The sequence below is a fragment of the Ambystoma mexicanum genome (genome assembly GCF_040938575.1).
Source record: "Ambystoma mexicanum isolate Mex_15411 chromosome 12 unlocalized genomic scaffold, UKY_AmexF1_1 Mex_chr12_unloc.1, whole genome shotgun sequence".
NCBI classification, from domain to species: Eukaryota; Metazoa; Chordata; class Amphibia; order Caudata; family Ambystomatidae; genus Ambystoma; species Ambystoma mexicanum.
The window spans coordinates 2,166,112-2,174,484 of record NW_027182322.1 but is presented as its reverse complement, the minus strand read 5'-3'; positions in this window follow the sequence as shown (position 1 = coordinate 2,174,484).

Here is an 8,373-nt window from a genome sequence, read left to right as displayed (position 1 = left end):
TAAATGATTATCTTAAAACAATAAAAGCCACTTTAGCACTTGAACATGAAAGGAGTTTCATTAATGAGAAATTGTTGCAAAAAATTATGGAGAGGGAAGAAATCCCGAAATTTAGGATTAAAAACCAATATGTTTCTGGGTTGGACAGTCCAGACGTTGAAAACCGAATTGCAGGCAGATGCATGCTTAAAATTAGCATTGGGCAGAAAACAATTTACCATAATGTATGGATAGTGAGTGGAGCACAAAATGAATTTTACATGGGCAATGACATCATGCACAGAATGTGTATGGTGTTAGATTTCCTTAATCAAAAAATATGGTCACGCCTAGGTGGTCCGGCACCTGAATTTGAAGACAAAAGAAGGGCTTATCATTGTACACAACTGGTTCCTTATGCCATCGAATTACAAATAAGGAAAGATACTATTATTCCTGCATTTACAAAACAGTTTGCAATAACACTGAAATGCAAAAATGGGCAGCAGATGAAAGGCTCTGATGCATTTGTATGCCTGAATGAATCCGTAAAACAGCAAGGCCTGGATTATGAATACATTCCATTGGTAGACATTGGTGAGGGATCTGTAAAAATCATGGTAAATAATAAAGGTTGTCAGGATATTCATTTAGAGGAAAACTCCCCATTAGGAATGGCCATACAAAAATCACATTATACGGCAGATTTAAATAACATGGTGATTGGGAATATTCCTGAAAAATATGTAGATGCCAAGGGCGAGTTGCCAGAACACCTGGACTCTCAGCCCAAAGGAATATTTAAAATTCATTCTGTGTATCCTTATGATTCAAATGAGACAGTGTGCTGCCATCAAGAGGATTGCATAATATTTAATTTAAATGAAAATGAAACAGGAAATCAGCCCATTGAAGTGGAAGCTGATATGCCAAAATATTTAAAAGTGGCAGCTCTACAAAAAGACACAGCCACACAGTTAGAGGAAAGCGCTGAGATTCCTTTACCAGAAGAGTTTCCAGAATTTTCCAGAATGGTAGAAGAGAAGATCTCCTTAGCGGATGCATGTGACAGCGATGAGGATCGAAACAATCTGAGGGAAATATTTATGGAGTTTAAGGATGTATTTGCAAAAGATGCTTATGATTGTGGTTTAACTGATTTACATGTGGCCACACTACCAGAAGGTTGTAGCAGAAATCCAGTGTTTGTACGCCAGTATAGACTACCGCTGGCATGTTTAGAATCATTGGCAGAGATTATTAAAAATTTGGAATCACGGGGAATAATCAGGCCCATTCATAGCACATCCAATACGCCTATTTTAGGTGTGTTAAAGCCAAATGGTCAATGGCGGCTGTGTGCAGACTTAAGAGAGTTAAATAAAAGAGTACCAGTATCTAGATGGCCACTACCATTCATTGATCAGGGCCTAGCTCAGATACATGGTTCAAATGTATTTACCACATTAGATCTCACATCTGGATATTGGTTTGTGCCATTGGCAGAGGAGATACAACACTTATTTTCCTTTACATTTGACAGGACTCAATATGCCTGGCTTAGAGCTCCGTTCGGGTACATCAATAGTGGGAGTGAATTTGGCATATTTTTGAGAAAGGCCATGCCGGATGCAGCGGAAAGAGGAACAATAGTTTATGTGGATGATGTCCTGATAAAAAATGAAAGCCTGAAAAGCCATTTTGATGAAATAAGACATGTACTTGGCCAATTGCAGAAAGCAGGCGCCAAAGTATCTTTGCAAAATGCACAATGGTGCAAGAAAAAAGTGAACTTTCTAGGGCATGAAGTGACTGAACATGGGCTAAATCCACAAAGGAAGAAAATAGAGGCCATACAAAGATTAAAAGATCCTAAAAATGTGAAAGGAGTAAAAAGTTTATTAGGGATGACAGGCTATAACAGAAAGTTCATTGAGAATTATGCAGAAATCACTCAACCATTGACTAAACTGCTTAAACTAGATACTCCCTGGAGATGGGAAAGAGAGCAGTCTGATGCAGTGGCTAGATTGAAGGAATGTCTTGTAAAGGCACCATGTTTAGCATACCCCATAAAGGACAGGGATTTCTTTATAGAAAGAGGTTTTTCTGAACATTGTATGTCAGCAGTATTATCACAAAAACACGATTTGAATCACAAAACCATTGCATATGCAAGTAAGGCATTTTCCCAAGTTGAAATGAAATTTAATGAATGTGAAAAGGCCCTATTAACCACTGTGTGGGCGCTACAACATTTCCGCCCCATTGTTCAGGGAGAAAAGGTGATTATTGAAACAAATCATCAACCTTTGCAATTTTTAGAGAGTAAAAGAATTAGATCAGGCAATCTAGCGCAATCCAGAATCACTTCATGGACGCTGGCATTACAAGGTTTTCCCGTAGAAGTGAGATATGGACAAAATAAAAAGAGCCCAATTGCTCAAGGGTTAGCTGACTTACATGACTGTGCAGCTGAACAAATACCAAATGAAATGGAAGTGGAAACTAGTTTGCAGGAATTTGAACAATCATCACACAAAGCTTTTGATGAAAAAACATGCAAGGATTTGCCAACTGTATATGTGGATGGTTGTGCTTTTCACATTGAAAATGACAGTAATAAACAATTAGTGGCAGGAATAGGAAATGTCTGGTTGAAATGTGAAGGCGTTCCCAGTATAGGGATGAGGATTGGAGATAGGAGCAGTCAGGTGGCGGAATTGGCAGCCATTTATAAAGCAATTGCTACTGCAGTTGATAAAAAGTTCAGTGAAATTGTCCTGGTGACTGATTCTGACTATGCACGGAATAGCTTTGTGGAGTATTTGCCTGGTTGGAAAGCAAGAGGCATGGTTACATACAACAAAAAGCCACTTAAACATGGAAAAATGATACAAGCCATAGACAAATTGGTGTCAGAAAATAATTTAACAATATACTGGAGAAAAATTCGTGGCCATTTAAAAACACCAGGAGAGGATAAGGAGGGAAATGATAAGGCAGACCATCTGGCTAAGATTGGGGCTGTGATGGGAGAATTGCTACATATTGATTATTTAATGGGTGAAATACAAATTGATGCAGTGACACGTTCTAAAGCACCAAAGGAGGTAGATAAACCGGTGGTGCAGTGGAGTCATGACACGCCAGACCAAGATTTGATTGAGGCACAAAAGAATGATCAAATTTTGGGAATCTATTATAATCATTTGATAGATCCTGAACAAAATCCTTTAACAGAAAATGATTGTATGGGAAAAGAAGAGTTGAGGGTGTTATTAAAGAACAAAACACGAATCAGATTACAAGATGGACTCATGATTAGAGAATCCATAACAGGGCAAATACAGTGGGTAGTACCCCTTTCATTCAGAGGACTGATGCTACACCATGCACATGATGCCATAACTGCAGGCCATAGAGGTTCACAAAAAACATTAGAAATACTAAAAGATTATGCTTACTGGCCACATATGTCCCAAGATGTGGAATTATATACTAGAGGATGTCTAGTATGCGCCCAATTTAAACCTGCTTCACCAATGCATAGAGCACCATTGATGAAAAGAGGCCTAACTCTCCCATGGTCAGATTTGCAAATAGACTATGTAGGTCCTTTAAAAAGGTCGAGCAGGGGACACCGTTATATTTTGAGTGTGGTATGTTTGATGTCGAAGTGGATTGAGTGCATTCCTGCACCAGATTGTAGTGCGCAAACAGCAGCCACATTGCTGGTGAACCTTGTGTTCTCAAGGTTTGGGTTGCCACAAAGAATTGAGTCAGACAGAAGAAGTCATTTCACAAGTACTCTAATGAGTAAAGTATGGCAAATACTAGGTGTGAAAAGGAAACTACATATCGCATATCGGGCGGCGTCTTCAGGTACAGTTGAAAGAAGCAATAGGTCTGTTGTGGATATTTTAAAGAAATTTGTGGCAGAAGCAGGTTCCAGCTGGGATTTACGTTTACCATTGGTTTTGATGGCAATCAGATCGACTCCTGCCAAAGCAACAGGTGTTAGCCCCCATGAGGTCTTAACAGGTAGGAAAATGGTGTTACCACAACACCTACTATACAGAACACATGAGCAAACCCTTGTGAGTGCATCCACAGTTCATGAATACATTGATGAACTGAGGAGGCATTTGCAACATGCATTTGCTTTTGTGCAGAGAAATCTGGAAAGAGCTGCTGACAGTGCAAAGTCATATTATGATAAAAAGACATCAGTAAAGGAATACAGTGTAGGGGATCAGGTGTACAAGTTTCATTTTGGAAAAAGTAAACAGAAAAATTCTAAATTTCTAGCGGCCTGGCAGGGGCCATTTCGAATTATAGATAAGGTCTCTCCTGTAGTGTATACAATTTTGAAAAATGAAGGTGAAACAGCAATAGAGCAGTTTGTCCATGTAAATCAAATCAAACCATGCCATCCCAGACATGAGATCAGGCAGCTTGAGCAGGTAGAGACAGATAAAGTCCCTTGAACAAAAAAGGAGAAAATAAGTGGGTGTAGTCAGGAGGCAGTGACAAAGAAGTTAAAAAAAAAAAGTTGATTGTTATGATGGCACATAAACACTGTAATATATGTAAAAATATATAATATAAATAAATAAATAAATAAATAAATAAATAAATAAATAAATAAATGCACATATAATGGAAGCTCATGGTTGGTGTGCAGAGAGAAAGTGTGTTAAATATTGAATATCTGCTTGTTTTCTTTTAACTTGTGTTTAATTTAAAAAAAAAAAAAAAGAAATATTTTTACCAAGCATGTTTTATTTTGGCAAAAGGATGAAGTTAGTATTATGCTATGTACTTAATTTGTTTATTTTCTATTTTGATTTAGACAATTAACATTATTTGATCGGAGGTTCCGAGATCAGAGCCCACGGGAGAGACGATGGAGTCCTGGAGTCCCCTGGATGAAGACCAAAAGATGCCTGCCTCCAGGTGGAGGTGAAGACAAAATAACCGGAATGCCAAAAGAGATGACTGCTGTGGATTCAAGATTGCCAAGATGAAAGAATACTCGAATGAACCGAATAACATCGCTGGTCGGGACATACCAAAAGAGACAAAACAGAAGTTCCGGCATATGAAGTTCCACGTATTTATTATTTTAATTATTTATTTTAATTTGTTATATTAATTATTTGTTTTAGTTAGTTGTTTTATTTCGTTGTTTTTAATTGACTTGGAAAATTTAAACTTAAAGTAATGCCACTTCCACTGAGAAGGCAAATGTGGAACATTTTATGGACTGATGGACTCAGATGAAATATTGATTGCAAATTTTCATTGATGCACATGAATATTCATTTTGTTGGATTGCTATATTGTAAAAAAAAAAAGAACAAGTTGTTTTTAGGAATTGGCTTGGATTATAGCCAAGTTCTAAAAACAAAAGGAGGGTATATGTAAGGATATTTGGCGTGTTACAGTACAGAGTACAGCACTACTGCACAGGTAGCAAACAGCACAGAGTACAGCACTACTACACAGGTAGCAAACAGCACAGAGTACAGCACTACTGCACAGGTAGCAATTTTTTTTCGCAGCACCACCACAAGGGTGCGGTGCATTGCTATATGGGTTACCAGATTAACAAGGAAAGACAGGCTATTCAGTCAAAAACAATTTTGACATATAAGATGCAAATCTATTTTTACAGTTAAAAGCACACGTGCTCATTTAAAAATGCACACTATTTTTCACCTGAAATGCCTATGGTGCGAGAGACACATTTGAAAATTAACAGCTAACCTATTAACCATTAACCTGACTAATAAAACCTTATTTAACATAACCCACTAATAAAATGTGTTCTCCACTGCAGAATTAGGCATACTCTGAAAGCCATTTAAATGTGTGTGCAGATTTTTTTTTCTTCTCTTCTCTGCCTGATTCTCCGTGTTTTTGTGCACAGTAACTGCAGGAAGAAGGAAGTCAGATTTGCAACAATTGCAAATGTATAAGCGAAGCTATTGTTGAGAGTAGGAGGATGAGAGATGATGGATTTCATTGGGACACGTCATACAGAGGGCTGAGATGAAAGTTTTAGTGGGCAGTATCGGGGAAAAAGACAGGCAGACATTTTTCTGCACTACTGGGGAGAAGACTTGGCTGTGGGACTCCTGACTGAATGCAGATCCCTGCGTCCTGCTACAGTCAAGATTTGGCAGTCGAGATTGGGGAGAGCTGAAAGAAGGACCTTTCCACTGGCTGAGGCGTTCCTATCTGCAAAAGCTGAGAATTCCAGGCAATGACCCCGGTTTGAGAAGGCAAGCGTTCCTTTTTGCTGGAGTTAATCCAAGGGAGCCACATTCACAAAGAGAACAGCCAAAGAGAACAACTAAAAAGATAAGGTAATGAGAAGTGTGGGAGCTGAGTGTGTACGGTAATATGCAGTCAGTGTAGGATTCCTGTGCATGCCTTAATCAAATGCTAATGTTGCAATTTGAGTTCTGTTCTCCGCCACTCTCTTTGCAGTGTGTCATAGACAATGCTTTTACTGTACCATTTTATTTATTTCTGTAAAGAATGAGATCGTGTTTAAACGCAACTTTTATAATACAGAAAAATATTTGAAAACAGACGGGTGGTGTATTGACTATTTACCATTACAATGCCGATGATGTGGGGAGATTTTTAAACAGTGCAATGGTCATTTTAAGACAGATGTGTGCATGTCAGAATCAGTATGAATAATTGTGAGTGACTGTAGCATAGCTTGTTGGAGGTACATGAGCCAACGGGAAGAGAGACTGTCTGAACATAGCTCCCTACCGTATATAAGGTAGTGGAAATTACCACAAGACTACCATATATAGCTCTCTGTCGTAAATAAGTCAGTGAGTTCGCCCATGGTGGCACACCAACACTATCACTGAAAATGTGGTATTCCTAAAATGTAGGTCTGAGGTCTCTCTAGTGATCACACGAAAAATCTAAGCAAAGATAAGGGATTCTGGACATTGGGGCCACAAATAAAACAAGGGAATTATGCTCACCAAAATACCACCAACCACGTATACCAAATATGCAGGTCTGGGTGCTGAAATAATGCATGTCCATTGTATTATTGTTGCACATGGCCAAATCTGAATACAAAGAGTGATTATTGCTAAGTTATTTTTCGGCGGTAATAAAATACCGTCAGGCCCCAAATCTCCACAAAATACCCAACAGCCCCCACCATATATCATACCAGTGCAGGAGTTTTGTCTTGAGACACTATTGCTCTCCCATCACTGTGTTGTTGCAAATGCTTGGTTTTGACTTTCTGGACTCTTTTGACTTTTGTATCATGCTGTGCCATTTTCATCCTGAATCCTGTCCTGCATTTGCTGTTCCCTGCAACATTATGTTTTATCACCGACTCTGCAACTGCATTAGTCTCTCCCCACTTGCCTCTCCACTCCTTCTCACTGCTCACTCTGTTCTCTCCTCTTCTCCCCTTCTTCCTTTTCCCTCTGTCCTCTGACCCTCTCCCTTCTTTATTCTATGCACTTAATCTTTCAGAATTGTCCTCAGACATAGTATGATAGCTACATTGTTTGTCTCCCACCCCCCCTCGTTTCTCTTCCTCCTCCTTTCTCTCCAGCACTATCTGAAATGTCGTCAGGCCTAGTATGATAGTCGCTTGTTTTGTTCCTCTCCTTACTTCTCCTCTCCCTCACCCACTCCTCTTGTAATCCTCCGGCTCTATCAGAAGCGTCATCAGGCCTAGTACGTTAGATGCCTGTCTGTTCCCTTTCCCACCGACCTCCTCCCTCCCTTATATGTATCTTAGCTCTTGCACTATCTGAAATGTCGCCAGGCTGAGTACGATAGTAAATTTCACATTCTCATTGTTCAAGGCCTTGTAAGAATGTTCAATGTGTGTTTTTTTCCTGTGTTCCCTCCCTTTCTTTGAAGCGCTTTGAAACATATTGTGTATAGGCGCTTACAAATAAAGTATCATATCATATCATATCATATCATATCATATCATATGCTAACTGGGATCCCAAAGAAACAACTAAGGAGGCTCCAGAGTGCCCAATCAAGAGGCCTGGGGCTATAGCCCCCTCAGCCGCCCCCCCCCAGCAACACCAATACAAAATACATTTTCACAACTGTAGGATATATAATCCCATAATCCCATTGAAGTATCTCTATACCAGTTCTACAAAAATATATTGACTTGCATTCCCCCTCTGTTGCCTCCTGCTCGCACAGCTGTGGTCGTCCATGTTTTTCTCACTAAAATATTGTTTTTATCATTTCAAAAACGTGCCATAATATACATACAAATGGAAGTTAAAGTCATTGAGTCAATTGCATGAGTAATCAGTGTGTGAAATAATAGTAATAATTGAGGTTTATTATTCATGATATTGATAT